Below are 17,503 nucleotides of genomic sequence, written 5' to 3' on the forward strand. Positions count from 1 at the left end.
GATTGTTAACAACTATGAACAATTATAAGGCAACAAATTTGACAATCTAAGCGAAATGGACAAATTTCTAGAAACACAGAGTCTCCCAAAACTGGATCGGGAAGAGATAGAAAACTTGAACACACCAATAACAACTAAGGAAATTGAACATGTAATCAAGACTCACCCAGCAAACAAAAGCCCAGGCCCGGGTGGCTTCACGGGGGAGTTTTAATGAACATACAATAAAGAACTAACACCCATTCTCCTCAAACTATTTCAAAAAATTCAAGAAGAAGAAATACTTCCAAACACGTTTTATGAGGCCAACATAATTCTAATTCCAAAACCAGAAAAAGACACTACAAAGAAAGAAAACTACAGACCAATATCCCTGATGAACATAGTTGCCAAAATAATGAACAAAATACTAGCAAATCAGATCCAGCAACACATCAAAAAAAATTATTCACCATGACCAAGTGGGATTCATTCCAGGGATGCAAGGCTAATACAATATTCACAAATCAATAAATGTGATACACCACATAAATAAAATGAAGAATAAAAACCCCATGATCATATCAATAGATTCCGAAAAAGCCTTCGACAAAATCCAGCATCCATTTCTGATAAAAACGCTCAGCAATGTGGAAATAGAGGGATCATATCTTGACATAATAAAGGCCATATATGAAAGACCTACAGCCAACATCATACTCAATGCGCAACAATTAAAAGCATTTCCCTTAAGAACAGGAACAAGGCTAGGATGACCACTTTCACCACTCTTATTTATCATAGTACTGGAAGACTTAGCCACAGCAGTCAGACATGAAGAAATTATAAAAGGGATCCAAATTGGAAAGGAGAAAGTGAAACTGTCATTATTGGAGATGACATGGTACTACACGTAGAAAACCCCAAAGACACCATTAAAAATCTACTAGACTTAATAAATGAATTTGGGAAAGTAGCAGGATACAAAATTAACATCAAGAAATCGACAGCATTCTTATACACCAATGATGAACTCACAGAGAGAGAAACTACGAAAACAATCCCATTTACCATTGCGACAAAAACAATTAAGATACCTAGGAATAAACTTAACCAAAGAAATAAAGGACCTATTCATAGAAAATTACAGGTCGTTGGAAAAAGAAATAGAGGAAGATATAAAAAAGTGTAAGCATATACCTTGTTCATGGATTGAAAGAATATCATTAAAAATGTTCATACTACCCAAAGCAATCTATAGATTCAATGCAATCCCCATCAAAATATCAACGACATACTTTACAGAACTAGAACAAATACTTCAAAAGTTCATATGGAACCAAAAAAACCTCAAATAGCCACAGCAATCTTGACAAAGAAGAACAAAGTTGGAGGGATCACATTACCAGATTTCAGTTTATACTACAAAGCCACTGTAATCAAAACAGTCTGGTACTGGCCAAAAACAGGCATATGGACCAATGGAACAGAACAAAGAACCCAGAAATGGACCCAAGGCAATACGCCTCAATTAATATTTGACAAAGGTGGCAAGAGCTTACAGTGCAGTAAAGACAGCCTGTTTAATAAATGATGTTGGGAAAATTGGACAGCTAAATGCACAAAAATTAAACTAGACCATCAACTTACACCATACTCAAGAATAAACTCAAAATACATAAAAGACTTAAATGTGACTCATGAATCCATAAAAATCCTAGAAGAAAATGTAGGCAACAATATTTCAGACATCATACACAGCAGAATTTTCACTGATCCATCACCTAAGGCAATAGAAACAAAGGAGAAAATGCACACATGGGACTACATCAAACTCAAAGGCTTCTGCACAGCAAAGGATACAATCTTCAAAATGGAAAGACAGCCCACTGTATTGGAGAGCATAATTGCCAATGATATATCTGATAAGGGGTTAATTTCCAATATATATAGAGTGTTCATACAATTCAACAAAAGGAAGACAAAGAACTCAATGAAAAAATGGGCAGAGGAACCAAATGGATACCTCTCCAAACAGGACATACAAATGGCTAAGAGACATATGAAGAAATGCTCAACAGCACCAATCATCAGAGAGATGCAAATTAAAACAATGAGGTATCACCTCACACCTGTCAGAATGGCCGCCATCAACAAATCATCGAAAAATAAGTGTTGGCAAGGGTGTGGAGAAAAGGGGATTGCATTACAGTACTGGTGGGAATGCAGACTGGTGCAGCCACTATGGAAAACACTATGATGTTACCTCAAAAAATTAAAAATTGAATTGCCTTTTGACCCAGTGATCCCACTTCTAGGAATATACCCTAAGAAGCCTGAAAAACCAATCAGAAAGAATATATGTACCCCCATATCTGTAGCCGCACTATTTACAATTGCAAAGATCTGGAAACAACCCAAATGTCCATCAGTAGACGAATGGATCAAAAAGCTGTGGTACATATACACAATGGAATACTATGCAACTGTAAGAAAGAAAGATCTCTTATCTTTGAAATGACATGGAGGACCTGGAAAGTATTATCTTAAGTGAAACAAGCCAAACAGAGAAAGACAAGTATCACATGCTCTCACTTATTTGTTGAATATAATGAACATTACAGTCTGAGGAATGGGGTAGTCCCAGAGACGTGGAAGTGGGGTACAGACTGACAATCCCCAGAAGAGAGGGTGGTGGGGGAGAGATAAACCACAGAACTTATACCTATATGTGCATGAAAAATGGACATGGACAACAAAGCTGGGAACAGGGTGGGGAGGTTTGGGGAGGGGGGAATCAGTGGGGCGAAAGGAGAAACATCTGTAACAAAAATAAATAATTTAATTAAATATAAAAATATATAGAATACAGACAAAGGTGAGCTAGAGAGCTAATTAAATGCTTCTTGAGGGACTCTGTTTGCCACATTAAGGGTGGGGATTTGTTGAGGCCTCCAGAAGCCAAAAAACTGCTTTGACAAGAGAGGTAATTTAGACAATTTTGTTTGTTATAAAGATCAGTTTGATAAAAAGGGATGGATTTTAGTAGAACAAAACTGGGAGCAGAGAAACGAATTAAGTAAACTGAAGCTACTGTAAAGGAACTACCAGAGGTGATGACTTCCAAAGTACTCAGGAAGTACATTCAGCAAGATTTGTTCATAACTGGATGTGGGGTGTGGGGGAAAAAAAAAATAACCGGGACAATTCTCAGGTATCCAGTTTGGATGAATGATTATATCATCAAAAGTGGGAGTGAAATTAGGAGGAAGAAATCATTAAAATTGGGGGAGTTTAGACACATTCAATTTGAAATATCTGTGGGTCATATAGGCTCAGAAATCGAGTAGTCTGTTGAATGTTCAGGTCAGAAGCAAAAGAAGAGTATAATTGTATAAGATGTAGAAACTGAGCATTCAAGGATACTGCACACAACAGCATGGGCTGCGGGTGGTGAGTGGAACCCTGAGAACCAGCAATGTTCAGGGAGAATGAAGAAAAGTCCATGAAAGGCCTGAGAAAGAATGATTACAAAAGCATGCCCTGAGTAAGGAGTGATGCAAACAATATCACTAATATTAAATTATTACTACATAATTTAATTAAATAAACCTTGTATTCCCTAAATAAAATTACCTAATAAAAATCAGAATTATCATTCTTAATGGTAGTCTTACAAGTTCAAAATGAATTGATGAAATCATAGGGACACCAGAGACCTCTGAATAGTGTGTTTGCTATTTGTTAATGTATAGGGGGCCTTTGTACCACTGTACTGCAACTATTCAAAGGCAATAGTCTTTAAAAAAAAAACAACACAATTATTTGTTTAATGATTTTTAAATCCTCTAAAGCATAGACATTAATCTGTGCTCAGAGTTGTTTGAGGCAGAATTAGAGGCCATCTAGTTCAATCCCAGGTGGTAATATCAAGAACAATAGTGGCCAAAATTTATTGAGTGCCTACTTTGTACCCAGCCCAGTTCTGATTGCTTTATCTGTTAAAACTCGATGTCCCAGTGAATATATGACAAGTGAGATAAATAACGTGTTCACTGTGATAACAGCCAGTAAAAGTAAAGCCAGAATTCAAACCTAGGGTAATGCCCGCATGATCTATGTAACCCCCACCACTCATGGCAGAGGAAGAAAGGTAGAGTCACTTGCTGACATGTTTGCTTGGTGATTAGAGTGGAGCATCACCCAGATTCCCATTCTCAAACATCCTGCCCAATTTACGGCCTTTTCTGTCTCCTTGTTGATAAAATAAGAGAATTAACCACATTTGCAGACACTGAAATGACTGGAAGTGAGTAGAACGTGCTGTTATTTCTCATCAGGCATTGTCTTAGCAAAAGCTCATCCTGGGTTCAATTTTCGGGCCAATTATAGAACTATAATCCATAAGCATTTTCTGAATCCTAGCAGGTATGAAGCCCAGAGGTAACGTGAGGTAGTGTGGCAAGCTCTCACTGTGCACACTGGACTTCATCTCCCTTGCAGATCTTCCCTGACCCTAAAATGGAAAGAGCCTTTATCATACCAAATTATCAAAACAATGTCAACCGAAAGGCTTTGAGTTTGCCCTACAATACAAACTATTTTACTGTATAGACAAAGAGAGTTTTTCCTAAAAATAGCAAAATAGATTACCCTTCTGAATTCTGAAAGAGGTAAAAACAAAGTTTAGCTATATTAATTGGCAATACTTCTGAGACTTGAAATGCATGTTTGGCATGATACATGTACTTGCTGAACTATTTTACACATTGGCCTAATAATCAGGCATCAATACATTAACCACAGAGTACGTTCATGCCTTTCATTACATGCAGAGACGGAAGAAGAACATTCGTGAACAAGCTGAAGAAAATGAATGCAGGCTTCTATATAAGGCTTAAAAGTCATTGTCGCTGGCCTGCAAAAGGTTTCAGTCTTTGATACCTGGACTTGGGCTGCATTATTTTACACATTAGATTTGCCCTTTGGATGACCATCTGATGCCGTAGAGTTACATCATCATTGAAATATTCCATTGCTATTTTCTTTCCAATTTACCTACTGGTAATATTATATAACGTGTACCTACAGAAGTTCAATCACCAATAAAGCAATTAGAAGCACACATCTTATGGAGCAGTTTACACAATTAAGTGCAATAGTCTTTCCTCTGATTTTAGTCCCCTCCTCTTCCTGTATCCCAGGATTGCCCCATGCTGATGATTTAATTCTGGTATTAGTTCCCTGATCACCAGTAACAGTGGACTAAACTACAGCTCAGTGAAAATGCTATTCATTTAGGAGGAACAAGCCATCTATGACCTAAAAATTAAAATTTTAATTAAAATTAAAATTTGAAGGGCAGGTTGCTCCTTTAAATTGTATTTATTCACTACACAATTTATTTATTAAATTGTATTAAATAACTATATGATATTTTTAAAATCTATCATGTCACTCTAGAAAATGTAGTTTCCCAAACACCCTAAGGGTAACATCAAGAGAGTCATCACTAAGTGGACCTTATTTATTGGTACCACATTTGAATGAGAAAGCATTCAAATAAGAAGAAACTATACACATAAGGATGTATATATCATTAATGAGCTTATAGCTTTTAATATAGCCATTTAAGCTTATTACCTGTTGCTCAGATACTGCAGATATTTCTACGTAGACCTGGATTTGGGAGATTGTACCTTTCTGACTCTTTGCCCATCAGTATAACTTCTCCTTTTGATTCATACATCCTTTTGAAATGTGGGACTTATGTGGTTTTAGAAGACCAGCATGTCAGCTATAATATTAGCTAGGTATGCCATCAGGACTGCCATGCCATTGTGCTTCTTTAGGGCTTGATAATGATGTACAGGGATCTTGAGTAAAGAAAAACATTTGACAACAACCAGCAAAAATAATAAGTTCAGGGATTCCCGGTTCCTTACCCTTCCACTGAGAGTCATCTTGCTAGGGCATATTTTGGACTTAGCCTAGATTCTTTCTCAATAGAAGTACCTTTACCTATGCATGTGTCCCTTTTCACAGAGAAGCGTGACAAAGTGGTTTAGTCAGTAGGTGCACATATGAGCTACTTGGTGCCATGCAATCTAGAGTAATCTCAGATGTTTTCAGGAGTGCCCAGAGATCCCAGGGCCAGTTTGTTACACTGGGCCTTAAGGGATAGTATATCAAGGTCACACCTGCTGGGATAGGAAGCCCTAGTTCTAAGGGAATCTGAGCTTGGAAGTCATAACTCTCTGTATCGTGTTTTATTAAAATTTAACAAACCTGTGCTGACTCATACTACTTAATGCTTTTCTTTTATTACTTTGAAATCATTGATGTAATTAAGAGATCAAAACAAGTGCATTAAACTTTGCAGGCTGAAATTTGCATACGTGTGTGTATGTGTACATACACACTATTTATTTGACTGCAGTTCGGGGAAGTTATCTCCATCATTATCATTTCATGAATGTTATTTATGGTTAAAAGAATAAATTTTACAATTTCTCTAAGAATACTGCAATGGTTTAGACCTTCAAGCAGTTTGTAAATAATATATTCCATGCAGAGTTTTTTATCTGGGTTTTAGGAAAAAAGGCAGATGAAATAAAACACAAAGGATGTGTATCAAATTAGTAACATCTAATGCTTGGTGTGTGCATAGTAACTCTTCCTTTTACTCCCCGTCCAGCTTCTATCCTCTTCTGGGACATTCTGCACCAGAGTGGCCCAGGCAATCTAAAATATGGTTGGTTTCTGTGAAATGAAGCAGCCTTATGAGGCTGCCTAACTCTGGAATGACATGTCTAGAATAAAGACAGAATTAGATGACCTATACGGGGCTAGCCTAAAAACCATTCACTCATCTCAATAAATTCTACTTTGCATCAGCCTGAAAAGCTACATAAAACATATTTAACTATGTTTGGTAACCCATTTTATTACTTTGTGAGACATTCAGAATGTTAGAAACACTGTTTTCTCTAGGAGGAAGGCTCTGATTGGCCCCCTGCAGTCCTGGCAAGCTATTATGGATACTGCAATTTGTGTGCTCAAGTCATTATAATGCTCATGAATCCCCCATTCCAATACTTGTGTGTATAAAGTGAAATGATGGTTTCTATTACAATCCTGATCCCAAGGCAAAAAGTAGGCAATAAATTAGATTTGATTATTAGAGTGTTTATATGTTTGTGGTACAGTTTTATTAAACTCAAGATAGCTAACAGAATGGTCCAGTTTCTCAGAATTAGACGTCAGAAAAAATTACAGAGGAGAGGAACCCTGCATACCTAAGCAAAGAAACTGTATGTTATAGTTTAATTTAACATTTATCTAAGCATGTAAAAATTGACCTAGTGTGTGACCTGGAAAGTCACCTTTCTGAGTCTCCATTTACTCATCTATAAAAGGTTACAAATGTACCATCTCACCTTCAAATTCCTTCATCTGAAATATACTATCATTCTACCATAAAACTGTTACTCTGTTGACATAAAACTTTTAATTCTTATTAGGAGAATTTTGTTAAAATATGTTTCATAAACATGAAAACATTCGATGTTTAAAACTTAGCTTATCAAAAATCTTGACTGATGATTGATAATTTTCTAAATGTTGTAATTCAGGATAAAGGAGGAAATCTCTGTGTTTTTTTGCATTGTGCCAATGCAATCATTTTTTTTTAAAGGAAGATTGGATGGATATTTAGACATCCAAAAGAGCTGCATGAAATACTGAACACTCTGTTGTTAATGCTCACCAGCTGAGGTTTGCTGACAAGAGGAATAATCATAAAACATAACCTTTTATTTTATCCGAGAAAGTTATGCCTGCCCAAGATCTGAAGCCAAACATCCATAAAACGGATTCATACAAGTGACACCCTACACAAAACAGCTGTCTGCAAGGAAAATAAATGGAATTTAATCTGCCATAAAATAAATTGCACAATTTATATTTCTTGAGTAAGTCATGCCTCTGTGGTATTGGTGAACTGTAACAGTTTTGCTTTGGGGAAAAAAAGCATTCCCTGCTAGGTCAAACCTATATTCCTTCAACCATGTGCAAGTTTCCTTCAGGAAAAGCTACTGCAAAGTCAGGTCAGCTTATCCACCACCTGATGAGAGGGTTGCCCTTCGACATCATTAAAGGAACTAATTTAAAACACTGGCCCTAAATAATTGTTCTATCCAAACATAAAGAGGGTTTAAGATGCTTGTTATGAAGGAAGAAGATATGAAATTGTCATATATTATCAGCTATTTAATGTCATATGAAAAATGAAAATCTCACATGCCTCAAACTAATACTGAAGCAGAGAGAAGAACTGCAAAAGGGTAAAACGCTAGTTAGAAAAATGGCCTAAGATAAGATTCCCCATCTCTTCAAAATGAAAATATTAGAAAAGAATTTTAATAGTAACTTGTAGAGCAAATACAAGTATTTATAACCCTGAAATGGACTAACTACCTTATATGGGCATTTAAGAAAGATATCTCACAATAGAGGAATGGTGTGTTTTAATTTGTTGATTTCATTTGTTTGAGTACACAAAACATTTTTTAATAACAAAGCAAAAGAAAGCAATAGCAATGTTTTTCAACTGTGAAATGTGGTCTAATATTATATGTAATATCTAGCATGTAGTCGATCGACAGACGATGGAATTTAGGTTGTGCCTTTTCACCCATTTTCCAAAATATTTATTTTATGTTAAAAAATTATCCTAGAAGCAGTTCATTCTGATGACTACATTCTCTCAAACTACAAACTCACATTGTACATTAAAACATTTTAAAATAGTTTTTGTTAAATCTAATTTCATAAAAATATCTATTCACATGAAAGTTGCAACAAATATATCTTTGTAAATTAAAAATAAATTGTACTGCCCTGGCCAGTTTGACACAGCGGTTAGAGCGTCGGCCTATGGTCCGGAGAGACCTGGGTTCGGTTCCCGCTAAGGGCATGTACCTCGGTTGCAGTTTGTCCCCGGCCCTGGTTGGTCGTGCAGGTGGCAGCCACTCGATGTGTCCCTTTCACATCGATGTTTCTCTCTCTCTCTCTCCCTCCTGCTCTATCTGAACAAAGAATGAAAAAGCGTCCTCGGTGAGGATTAAAAAAATAAAAAAATAAATAAATAAATAAATAAATAAATAAATAAATTGTACTAAAGCTTAACTGGAACTTAACTTTATCAAATTTATATATGTTATTGCTTTCTTTAAAAGACAGAAGGCTGTAATTTCCAGAAGAAATTATAGTGCCAATGTTATAAAGGCTAATTCATAAAACAAATCATTAAGAATACATATACAGTACCTTTATAGTATCTCAAGATTCTTTATTCCAAACTGTAAAATAAGCACCTACTTAAAATAGGTTTCTATTAGAATAAATAAAGCATTCTAGTATTAATCATGAGAACTGTAAATGTGTGTATAACCCTCAGTAATACTCCTGAAAACTGGAGAGATTATCCCCATTAGCTCTGCAGAGGAAAACAGATATAACAAAATGCTACTCCAAACATTAAGGCCAAACGAAGGCTCATCAAGGATACAAACTCTCATGATTCTTGTCAGATAAATTCTTTTGTTTATGTAGACATCTACATCACGTGAGATTAAAATTTTAATTTAAAAATAGAGGGAAGAATCCGAAAGCGCTTTGCCTTCTGAGACAGATTCTATTCAATACATATTCTGTCACCAATGGTGAATATTCATACTTTATAAATGCAAGAAGATTTTTTTATGAGTTAATTTTGTAACTTCCAAAATTTATTCTTGGAGGTACTAGGTTAGCTTCCCTGTGATCTTGAGAACACATACTCTTTTGCATTCATATTTATGATCCTAGGAAACAGTGTTCTTCTATGTCTTAGACTCCCTTTCAACCACAAATGCTAAACAAATTGATAAAACACAACTGTTTTATTAAAACTATCTACTGGACCCTTGTACAACATGATATACAAATTTATCTTCAGAAAAACAGAACAACTTTCTTTCATTTCTTTAGCAAATGATGCTAAATTTCTAAACAGAAAAGTATATAGTTGTATTTTCTTAGTTTATGCTACTTATTAGTATTTATTATCTTTTTATTTTAAAATACAATTATTTTTACCATTTAAAATATGAATAGGAAATCTAAACAATTCCAAGATTCATTTACAGTGACTAGCTCTCAATAAATCCGAGAGCTAAAAATTGCTTGTTTCACAGTCTAGCGGGGTAGCTGATGAACACCAGCACTAAAACATTTTTGTTGACTGTCATCTCAGAATCTTTATATGCACTTTAGTGTTAGTATTTTATCATACAAAATAAAAATGCACAGCCATTCTTCTTCTGTTTTACAACCTGTTCACAGTGATGATATCTTCCAACTCTGAAGAGCTGTAAACCCTGTGCTAACTGATTTGTTTGCTTATGGAAACTCTCCTTAATATATACTCAGAGACTGTTTGAGTAAAATACAACCAGAAACTCAAGATTGGGTTCATTTGGGAATTGATTTAAAAGATTCCCACTGCCCAGCTGGTGTGGCTCAATAGACTGAGCATTGCCCAATGGACTGAGAGGAACTGGTTTGATTCTCTGTCAGGGCACATGCCGGGATCCAGCAGGGGGTGTGCAGGGGGCAGCTGATGGATGTTTCTCACATTGTTTCTCTCTCTCTAAAACACACACACACACACACACACAATAAAAACAAATTAAAAATAAAAATTATAAAAGATTCCTGCTATTTTAAAATATATATATATAAATAGTCAACCATGTGAAGAATCTACAATTTTTATGGTAATACAGGTCTTTTAAAAAAACTGCTTACATATATATATATATATATATATATATATATATATGTATCTGCCTGAATTTGGCAAGAAAATTATTGAATTATTCCAAAGCAAAATTGATCTATAAAATGTTGAAAGGCATTTGTGTAACAAAGAAGGAAAATTGGAAATTGGCAAGGGAGAAATAACGGCAGTAACCTAAAATTAAACATAAAATACTATAAAATGAGTTCATAAGAAAGCAGAGTAAATGTCTACAAATTTGTGAAAATGCCAAATTCTATCAAAGAAATGTAAAAATGTAAAATAATACATAAAATAATGTAGACATAATGTGACAGAAATTCTATCTCAACCTTTCCTTTACAGATTTATGAATATAATATCCATTATAAACTAAACAATAAAACCAAATAGAAAAATTTATTTCATAACAATATATATAAGACACAGTGTGTTGAAGTTTTGCTGTTTATGCATCATTACTCATTGAAACATAAACCCCAATTTTAAAACATGAAGTTATTTTGAAACTGATTTGCATAAAAATTACACATAGATCCTATTAACATGCAGACTTCGATATATCTGGATGAGGCTTGAGAATCTGCATTTCTAATAAACTTCAATGTGATGCTGACGCTGCTACTCTGCGGACCACGTTTTGGGCAGCTATGAACCACCCTATCTGCAGAAAGAAAAACTGGGTTTTATTTAAGTTGCTGGCTTTGCTAGATTGGGAGGATAGTTTCAAGTCGCTGATTTTCACACTAACTAGTACATGGAGTATAATAGGTCTTTGTGAAAATCAAATACTCAACTACCAGCCTTTCCTGACAAGACAGTTTAAAACATTCAGGGGTGCCCTGGACATCCCCTGGCCGTGGTTGGGGTTGTGCAGGTGGCAACCAGTCAATGTGTCTCTCTCACATCGATGTTTCTCTCCCTCTCTCTTCCTTCCTCTCTCCCTCCTGCTCTGAAGATAAATGCAAAAATGTCCTTGCGTGAGGATAAAAAAAAACCAAAAACATGCAGGGGCAATAGCAAGTGAGTGTGTGTGAGACTGTGTGAGAGTGTGTGTGAAGAGAGAATGTGTGTGTGAGAATGTGTGTGTGTGAGAGTATGTGTGTGTGTTTATATGTGAGTGTGTGAGAGTGTGTGTGTGTGTGTGTGAGAGAGAGAGAGAGAGTGTGTGTGTGAACCCAGCATGCAGTAGTACTTCCATACTTGCATTTAGGGGAGTGTGTCAGCAACTCTCCTGTGACCATCCTCAATTTGAACTTGCATTCATCTAAGCAAACTGAATTTAGAGAATTGTTGGGTTCAAATATATCCTATCTCTGAGGTTAAGCCCCAGCTTATTTCACACATTTCAACATTTTCCATGTGGATGCTGTCAAGGTTGCCTGGAATTTAGAGATAAGCCCAGGATTAGTCTTGCTTTAAAGTCATCACGAAGCCTTGTTATGGGCCTCAAGTTAAGTTGTTAAATGTATTTCTGAGGGCTTACTGGAAAAAATATAATCACATTGACTAACTTTGGTAAGCTTCGGAGAGCAAAAACATAGTGCTGTTGTTGAAAACTTACCTGCAGGCATGTACCTTCGTGTTTTTATAGACAGGAGGCTTATGTTCTGAGGCTAAAACAATATTCAGTTTACCAGGCTTGCCTGAGGAAGAATATCTAAACTGAGAACTGCTAGATGGGATACTCACTTTTTTTTTTTTTTTTTTTTTTTAAGCATTTTGATAACTGGGTCAAACCTATTCAACTAGATTTTTAAAAATTAGTTTGCAGTGTTCATAATTATTCAATAAGTACAAATTATTGTAGCATTTTCTTTCTCAATTGCTATGAAACCAACTACTGCAGAATTTCCCAATCACTATAATGCTTACATTTTTGGAACTATCAGTTTCAAGTGATATTAACCTTGTGTTATTAACATGGCTAATATGTTGGCTTTCCTTTTTTTTTTAAACATGTATAGATAATCTATTGACTTGGAGAACATAAACTACAAGGTAGTAATATCTAATTAAGTCTTGTCAAAATTTTATTGCCCATGACCAAAGGACCTTGCAGAATATCCAGGAGATCTATAGTGCAAAGATGTGTGTGTGTGTGTGTGTGTGTGTGTGTGTGTGTGTGTGTATGTGTGTGTTTTAATCCTCACCCCAGGATATTTTTCCATTTATCTTCAGATAGAGTGGGAGGGAGTGATAGTTAGAAAGGGAGAGGGAGGGAGAGAGAGGAGGGGAGGGAAAAAGATTGAGAGAGAGAGAGAGAGAGAGACATCTATGTAAGAGAGACACATCAACTGGTTATCTTCTGCATGACTTGACCTGGGCCAGGGATGAACCACAACCAAGGTATGTGCCCTTGACCAGAATCAACACCACGACAGTTTGGTCCATGGACCGAAATCTAACCACTGAACCAAACCGACCAGGGCTTAATATGCATATTGAACAGACTTGGAATTGGAAGATATTTCTAAAAATAAATATAAAGTATAACATTTCAGTCTGGCCCGGGTGGCTCAGTGGACTGAGCATCATCTCATGTACTGAGAGGTCCTGATTTGCTTCAAGATTAGGGCACATACCGGGGTTGTGGGCTTGATCTCCAGTAGGGGGCATGCAGGAGGCAGCTGATTGATGTCTCTCATATTGATATTTCTATCTCTCCCTTCCTCTCTCTCTAGAAAATCAATTAAAACATATTAAAAATGTATAACATTTCATAAATAATTTCCTAAAGAAGTAGAAAAATACCATTTTTCACACTAAATTTGTCTAGCCTATTTAATTTTATTTTTTAATGGTGAACAAGACTATATATTAGAAGTCTATGATTTCTGTTATCAGGACAAGTATAAACGTACTTTATAGTATAAAGTGGAATGTTTTTTGCCTTATGGCTATAAATAATATCACATTTAAAAGGAGCAGAAAAGCCCCGGCCGGTTGGGCTCAGCAGTTAGAGTGTCGACCTGCAGTCCAGAGAGACCCGGGTTTGGTTCCCGTTAAGGGCATGTACCTCGGTTGCAGTTTGTCCCCGGCCCTGGTTGGGTCATGCGTGTGGCAACCACTCGATGTATCCCTTTCACGTTGATGTTTCTCTTCTCTCTCTCCCTCTCACTCTATCTGAACAAAATATGGAAAAATGTCCTCGGGTGAGGATTAAAAAAATTTAAAAAGAAGTAGAAAAAACTCTGTCTTACGGGTCCTGTGAACAAGAGATGCCTTGGGATAGTGTCCTTCTCTTGAAATGGTGAAAGGAATTTTGATAAACACTCATGTAAGACCACTCATATAATTTTAGGTGGGTAATGTGTTCTATTTATCCTCCTTTTGATGAAAGTCTGAAATTTTAACTTTTCTTCAATATATGTAGTATATTATCTACTTAGTAAATTAAGGGATTTTTATTTATTGTTTTATTATTTTTTTCTTTATTGATTTCAGAGAGAGATAGAAACATCAATGAGAGAGAACATCGACTGATTGCCTCCTGCATGCCCCCCACTGGTGATTTGGCCCACAACCTGGCCTTGTGCCCAGACTGTGAATCAAACCACCGACCACTTGCTGCATGGGTTGATGCCCAACCACTGAGTTACACTGGCTGGGAAAATTTAGAGATTTTAAAATGTTAATGCAGTTCTGAGTTTTTAAAAATATGTTATGAATTCTTACAGTTTGTCTTTCCCATGCCCTCTGACTTTTGGAGATAATAGGAAGATAGGTAGGTAGGTAGGTAGGTAGATGATTGATAGATAGATAGAGGATGGATGGATGGATGGATAGATAGATAGATAGATAGATAGATAGATAGATAGATATAGATAGATAGATTCTTACAGACCATATCTCACTAAGTTGAGAGTATCCCCTCAGCATGGAGACTATCTATATTACTAGTACAGGAGTATTTGGTGAGTAGAAATCAGTAATTGAGAAAAATTCCTCTTCTGTGTAGTGCACAATTTACTCAACCATCCCAGATAGCTCTCCATCACAACCTCTCTGTAAGGAGTTACTTATTCCTATGTTGATTTAAAAAATCTGAGACATAGGCAAGATAGTTAATTTATTCAGTGTCATACAGTTGGTGATGTGATCTAACTGGTGTTTATATTAATTTTTTATATTTACCATTATTCAGAAAGCAGGGTGATATCTCTTATGTCCTCCTAAACCATAACATTTTACCAAGTGAGATTTGTGATCTGAGACACCAATTTGGAAGAAGAGTCTTTACTAGTTTATGCACTTTGGAATTACAATGTATTCTAAGAGATAACAGAAGTACTTTCATCAAATATTTCTTTCAAAGTTTACTTTTATACATATTGATACATTCATAAAATAAAATGCAATATTCAAAAAATGTAACCTTTTGAAAATTTAATGATCATTAAGCATTACTTTCAACTTAGAAGTTCATAGGAATAGAATAGCTAAGATTTACTAAAGCATTAATATTATTATTCTTAAAAATGTCCAATAGGAAAGTCAAAATTGCCATAACTATCCCAAATAATTCTTTTTCTGTTGTCTTACTTTACTAACACTAATTATACTGACAATCTTCTGGAACTCACTTCCCAGGTAACATTATACCAGATGGACAGTCCATCAGAGTTACTACTGTACAAATAATGGCAGTGATTTAAAGTCAAGACAAATGTAGATGCCACTATATGCAGCTGTAAGAAAGAAAGATCTCTTATCCTTTGAGATGACATGGAGGGAACTGGAAAGTATCATGCTAAGTGAAACAAGCCAAGCAAAGAAAGACAAATATCACATGATCTCACTTATTTGTGGAATATAATTAACATAACGGTCTGAGGAATGGGTTAGTCCCAGAGATGTGGAAGTGGGGTACAGACTGACAATCCCCAGAAGAGGGGGTGGTGGGGGAGAGAGAAACCACAGAACTTATATGCATGTATGCATGAACAGTGGACATAGATAACAAAGCTGTGGACAGGGTGGAGAGCGTGGGGAAGGGAGAATCAGTGGGGGAAAAGGGAGAAACATCTATAACAAAAATAAATCAATTAATTAACAAGAAAAATGACTTTCAATAAAAAAAAAATCTCTGAGAAATATTCAGCAAAAAGTATTGTACAAACCACAGTCTTCTGCTCCCAAGTGTTTCATACTATATTACCCCCAGGTGAAAATTCTGCTGTAAAAAATAGTTTACCAAGACAGAGTTAATTATGTAGAAAATTTCTGCACAGATACACTGTCTGATTTGTTAGTACCAGTCAGCCCAAAACAGACCATTTATTTGGTGACGTGCAGCCCGAGAGTTCTATTCCCTTGTTCATTCTTTTATACAAAAGTCAAGTTTTAGCTTTAACTCATTAAATGCCTAATTTTAGTCTAACATAATAATGACTATTTTGAAATAAATAGCCTCAATTAGGATAAAAAAGAAATCAATGTATTACATAAATAATTTTTTAAAGAACAGATTTCAATGTTAGATACCTGGTTATATTCTTAGGTAGTATTTAGTGCAGTTCTTTCAAAGCATTGCAAGGCAAAACCTGCTTTAAAATCAACTTAAATCACCAAGTTGGCACTTTACTATTTTAATGGAATAGTGTTAGACAGCCTTATCTTTGTCATATAAACTTTAACACATATTAATATTAGGCAGATCCTGAATAGGTAGTTGACGTGAATCATTGAAGCTAACTCTCTCAAAAACAAACAAACAAACAAACCTGAAAACTAACACACTAAGCAGTTTGGCTTTGTTTTGACAGAATTTTTGAATACTATAAAGAAAATGATGTTTTTTCTGCAACTGAAATTTCCAAAACTTCAATTAACCCATGATTTTCAAATGTATTCTCTAGTGAGGCAGAAGAATAATATGCCTTCGAAGTATTTAACTGTCATTCTTTCTTACAGATGTACAGCATTGGTAAGCAGAGCTCCTTCGTGCAATGAGATATAAAGTAGAAAATTATATCCCCAAATAGATGAATAGAAAAGGTTTCCTCCTCTCCACTCATACCAGCAAGAAAGAGAAAATGTATTTTCCCTCTAGTATCAATAATTCCTACATTTAGACCAAATATAATTAATGAAGTCCTAATCTCAGGTAACTTTCTATATTTTACTCCCGTCTTATAAAACCGATTGTTTATCAAATACTAAATAATTAAAACGTACGTCAAATTTTCTAATACACTGTTACACCAGATTTTTATTATTTTCAGATATGATAAAATAGCTAGAATGCCAAGTAAAATATTTATTTGTGTTTCACTGTGATTTTTAGTATTTATGAAGTAACATACACACCGCCTGGAGAATGTATCATACTTGTAAATAATAGAGTAGATACTCTTCAGAAACAGAAACAGATTTTATAGTTCTAGAATATTTCACTATTCATATGTACTTACGATGACACATTTCACAGTGTTTGTCCTGAAGCTGAAAGTAGAATGTGAAACATTTGCCAACACCTGTCTAATTCACCACAAGAATGTAATGCAAATTTATTATAGTTCCCCAAATGGCACCAATAACTTCTCATTCTGTTTCTTTTGCATTTGGCTGACATTTTATGAAATCACGACATAGACAAAACTTCATAATCATCTTTCAGACAGAATCAAAAAGCAACATCACAAAATCGTCTGCCTTTTTTTAACCCGGTAGTGTTCG

General features: G+C 35.4%; 1 protein-coding gene across 1 annotated transcript in view; it reads right to left on the minus strand.

The window, feature by feature from the left end:
* GALNTL6 (polypeptide N-acetylgalactosaminyltransferase like 6) overlaps positions 1-17,503 on the minus strand; it is a 1,114,860-nt gene that overhangs the window by 621,589 nt on the left and 475,768 nt on the right. The window lies entirely within an intron of this gene.

Source organism: Molossus molossus, unplaced genomic scaffold (genome assembly GCF_014108415.1).
Source record: "Molossus molossus isolate mMolMol1 unplaced genomic scaffold, mMolMol1.p scaffold_m16_p_4, whole genome shotgun sequence".
NCBI lineage: Eukaryota > Metazoa > Chordata > Mammalia > Chiroptera > Molossidae > Molossus > Molossus molossus.